Here is a 5,006-nt window from a genome sequence, read left to right on the forward strand (position 1 = left end):
GATTGCAAAGTCTAACGATGCTCACTTTTTTAAGGCAAAAAGACGGCTACTTTCTTAGGGCATCTCCAATGGCAACCCGTAAAAATCCTCAAACATTCATCAGCGGACCGGGGCATCAGTCCGCGGACACGGACGAGGGAGGTAGCCATCCAATCGTAGCCGCATACATTTTCACAGTAACTCGAATCAACCAGACGAAATTCGCTCAAACAAGTCCGAATTTCATATAAACACGACCGAGTTTCATATAAATATAACGGATTTCAAATAAACATAACATATTTCATTGTATTTCGAAGACACTTCTATTCTAAACCTAAATGAAATGATCTCCGGCGCCTGTCCCGTGTTCGGCCGTCAGCCCGAGAACTGAAGCTTCACCGTCTACAGTTCCGCCTTGGCGCTTTCCAGTTCCATCTCCATAACCTCCGCCTCCTGAGCCCCGGGAACTGAAGTTGTGCCTCCACGTCGCCGCCAAGCGACTAATCTGCCGCCGATGTTGAGCCAACCAAGCTTGGCATCGACGGGAGGGAGGAGTTGTGGCCTGTCTGGGACCAGAGCGACGGCGACATACTGTGCACTACTCTTCCTCGCTGCCGGCGGCACCCACGGACGCGTCGGCTTCTTCGTGGTCGTGGCGGCGGAGCGCGGCCTTGGCGTTGTCTTTCTCCTCCTCGCCAGTCTCGCCGAACAACTGTGGCACTCCGGCTCAGAGAAACCGGAACGCCCCGTATTCCAGCCCAGAGATCGAGATGAAGTCTTCTGGAATACGGCACTGCTTGACATAGAACAAATCGGCTCTTATTACAAAGGATAAATACAAAGTTCTGATGTTACAAAGGTTCACATCAGCACGGCGACACTACGCCTGAGATACTACACTTGCTCTATGCTAGCAGCGGAACAACTCGTAGCAGCGGAAATCCTCTAGCAACGGAACAACGGCGAAGGTGGTGAACTCCACTCTGCAGGGACTCTGGCTGGGACACGATCTAGCTCGCACGAACGGAAACCACGACAAACAATCAAGCAACCACGACATCACGTGCAATCTGGCATGACACGCCAGGTCAGTACATAGAATGTACTTGCAAGCTCACAACAACCAAAAACATCAAGGCAAGACAACAACATAGCATTAAGCAGGTTAATTAAATTAACAGCTACCAGGATACAACAACAACTACTAAGCATGATATGAAACTACTACAATACTGATAAACCAACATCTCAATGCCAACAACAATCTCATTCTTGGCTAACCGGCCAAGCAAATACCATCTCGACCACCTCGTGGTCCACATGATCACCTCGTGATGAAAATATCCACACGGTCACCTCGTGACCAACATATCCACACGGTCACCTCGTGACCACATCACAAACTGAATGATCATCCTCAAGATCATCTCAACATCATCATCAACATCCTGCCAAACTGTTACTGCTCACATATATCATATAAATCACCTATAAGTCATTCCGTCATGTGAGTGTTGATCGAACGGTGTGACCTAGTACGAACCCATGCCCATGACCGATGACGCGGCTATCGATAGTTTAAACAAACACACTCTGCAGAGGTAGCGCACTTTACCCACACCACGGAACCCATGACCTCGCACTCTCATTCGGGTGGACCAACGGCGTTCCGACAAAACCGATCTACTGCCATGACACTCTCCCGGCCACTCCGACTCACTCCCCACTGGGCTAGTCCTGGGTGGCCCCGTGTCTACCAAAGACACCAACGGCCACCGTCATGGCCAAAACAATAAACCGTCCCAAACGGGGACATGTGCACATAACAACAACAACGGGCACACAAGGCTTATGTCCGCCTACCTGATCAGGGTAGCGCGCGCCCATAACCTTCCCTCGTTGTAGGCACCGACGAGAAACATGGCAATAGCATCGCATTAGGGCCTTCCCATAAAGGCAAATGTGGTTGCACTGGAGAAAGCCCGGTTCGGTGGCACCTGACCAACTTAATGACGGAATTTATCCCCAAAAATATAACTGTGATAACTGATACTCTGATATCAACTATCAAACTATAATCCAATTCATAGCAGTATCCAACAAATAATCTGAGCATAATATCATCATATCAAAATACTCCAAGGATAGCACAACATTTCTATCATGATGAATCTGAAAACAATAACTCTACTACTCCAATAACAAGAACAAAGCTATCCAGCTAAGATCCACACGTAAACATCATCTCCGAAATTAATACTCCAAGCAACAGTAACATAACATCGACTAGCATCATGAAAATAATCATACTAACCACTAATAATCCAAAGGCAGCATGCCATCCAAAGTAATACTCCAAAATATAATAACATATATCATCATGAAAACAATCATAATATTAACCACTAATACTCCAATGGCAACATGATACTCATCAACTACAAACATAACTCCTAGTAATCCAAACAATAGCATGGCAACAACAAGATCAAAATAATACTCCGAGACTGCCATGCACAAAGTCATGTAGCTAAAGCAATATTTTAAACAAGTTCAAATAGATTAAACCATGTCACTGCATTACAGTGATGCAAATGGAGGGTGTGGCTTGCCTGGGGTGGAAGAAATCACCGGGAAGAAGTGCGAGAAGCTCGCGGAAAGAATCGCCGGAAAACGTTCTCTCTCGGAGGGGGCTGATTAAGGGCAAGGGCATAATGGTCATTTTCAGAATGTCAAAACATGGAGAAAATGATTCCATCAGAACGGGCTCGATGAAACAAAGAAGTGGGCTTTGGATTCACCTAATTTGGAGCTACGGGTAAAAAGATAGGATAGTTTTTCTACCAGGGACCCATTTGTAAAGAAAATTATCACAAACATGCCCTTAGCCGGAAAAACTGAAAGGGCACTCCAGGAAATATGCCTTCTCCTCTGGAAAACGTATTCCTCGCTGTAACAGAGAGAAAATACGGCTTCAGTAAAGGAAAGCGTACTTTGGCTGAAGTGGAAGCAGAATACGCTTTCGGAAGAAGAAAACAGAATGCCTGGGAATTCGTCTCCACTTATCTGACATGGCGGGGCGGGGCCTATGCGTGTGTGGCTGACGCGCGGGGCCCGCGACCAGCTCGCAGGAGGGGGCGTCGCCTCCTTCTTCTCCTCGCGCTCGCCCACCGCAGCAGAGCAGGAGCTCGTCGCCGGCGCTCGTCCCGGCTGTCTGGACCATCCCCGACGACGCTCCGCACACCGGCGAGTTCAGGGCGGCGAGGCGCTCCTGCCTAGGCCCTTCACGCTTGCCGAGGTGCACCAGAGAGAGAGCAGCCTTGGCCGGGGCGGACGGGGCTCTACGGGCTCCGCCGAACTCGTGGCCAGAGGCCACCGGAGAAGGAATGGGGGCACTGGGGTGGATCTAGCGTGGATGAGGAGGCCTCTGGTGGTGCTAGAACGGAGGGAGAGAGCTCGACTCGCTCGGATTTAGGCCGGAGGGGGCGGCGGCCATGGCGGACGGAGGACGAGCAGAGGGGCTCCGGTGCTCGGGGAAGAGGTTTGGGAGGGGTAGTGAACTGAGGCAAAGGCCATGGTGAGGTCGAGAGGCCTCGGGGTGGGCTTATATAGGCGGGGAGGAGCGTGCCGCACTGTCGTCGCCGCGTACGCGTGGCCAGCGCCGCGGACACGTGTGCACGCGCATGAGCTCGGAGGCAGGCGACGAGGGAGGCACAGGGGAGAGCTCACGGGGAGGAGGACGCCAAAGGAGCGCAGGGAGGAAGAAGACGGCGAGCTCCGAGCCAAACCGCCACTGTTCGCCCGTGGGCGCGCGGCGGCTTGCGTCGGTGAGGAAGGTGCCAGAGGGGGAGAGGGGCCCAGGGGGACGGCGACGACGAGAGGAAGCTAGGGGACATGCCCGTGCTCGCTGAGACGCCGAGCAGAGGAGGGGCCCGAGCAAGAAGACGCCATGGACGCAGCCAACGCCGGCAGAGCGCGCGCATTGCATGCCAAAACTCGTGATCACTGCGTGCACTGGTGCACACAGTGCCACACGGCCGGCCAAACGATGTCTGGGGGTTTGTCCTTCCTGGGGAGGTTTCAACTGCGGTGGTAGATCGATGAAAACTGCTCTGGTTAAATGGTAAGTAACCTCTGAAGTTTACTGCAGTAAACTTGGCCGTGAACTGCTGATCAACAGGAAGGAGATTGGGTGCAATGGAGTTGTCTTCGAGGTTTAGGGTAAGAAGGACTTTCATCCTGGTAACTTTGAGGATATTTGGATCAAGATTTAATGTAGTTGCTTTGTAACTACCAAATCTGGTCCAGAAGTGAGAATTGGATGATGCACTCACATGGTGATTCCACTTGAGCTGAAATTTGGCAAGGCTTGATGATTTGAACATATAGAGATGCTGTAAGAATTTTATACCAATTGGATTCACCAAAATGGTACTTCCTTCACAGCTATTCTGTCCGTCCAGAAACTTGCAAGAATTTTAGAGAAATATTGGCTAGGTGAAATGGTGCCAAATTTGGTGGAGAGATGTTATTTGGGTAGGAGAACAATCTGGTATTTTCTCAGAATTAATGAAGCAATATAAAATGCACTTGCTTCACATCATGAAAATATTGCCAGAATCAAAGATTTGGTCCTGTGCTCACATAGATGATTGGATGGGTCTGAAATTTGGAGGAGTGTCATAATATGATCACATGAAGGAGTGTGAAAAATTTCAACTCATTTGGATAACCCTAGCTAGCACTTCCTTCACAATGGCTTCTGTCTGGCAGAAACTTTGAAAAATCACTGAGGAAGATTGGCTAGGCAAATAAAGTTGAATTTTGGAATGAGGCAATTATTTGGACATAAAAGAATGCCCAACAAGTTTGGGAGCAAACAAGATTGATAGGTGGCACTTCCTTCACAGAAAGCCACACTGGACAGAAATGATGAATAATTATTGGAGAATTATTCTTGGGCTAGGACAGGAAAGTTTGGGCATATTTGAGCAATATATGACCCAAAGAAATTATGAGAATTA

General features: G+C 49.4%; 1 long non-coding RNA gene across 1 annotated transcript; it reads right to left on the bottom strand.

Moving 5' to 3' along the window:
* Positions 1-220: 220 nt before the first annotated feature.
* On the bottom strand, positions 221-3,543 carry LOC141028050 (uncharacterized). Its single transcript, XR_012190238.1, has 3 exons — positions 2,784-3,543; positions 2,595-2,675; positions 221-775 (listed from the first exon to the last, which is right to left on the bottom strand). It is a non-coding gene; the product is annotated as an uncharacterized lncRNA (long non-coding RNA).
* Between the last annotated feature and the right edge of the window lie 1,463 nt (positions 3,544-5,006).

Source organism: Aegilops tauschii, chromosome 7 (assembly GCF_002575655.3).
Source record: "Aegilops tauschii subsp. strangulata cultivar AL8/78 chromosome 7, Aet v6.0, whole genome shotgun sequence".
NCBI classification, from domain to species: domain Eukaryota; kingdom Viridiplantae; phylum Streptophyta; class Magnoliopsida; order Poales; family Poaceae; genus Aegilops; species Aegilops tauschii.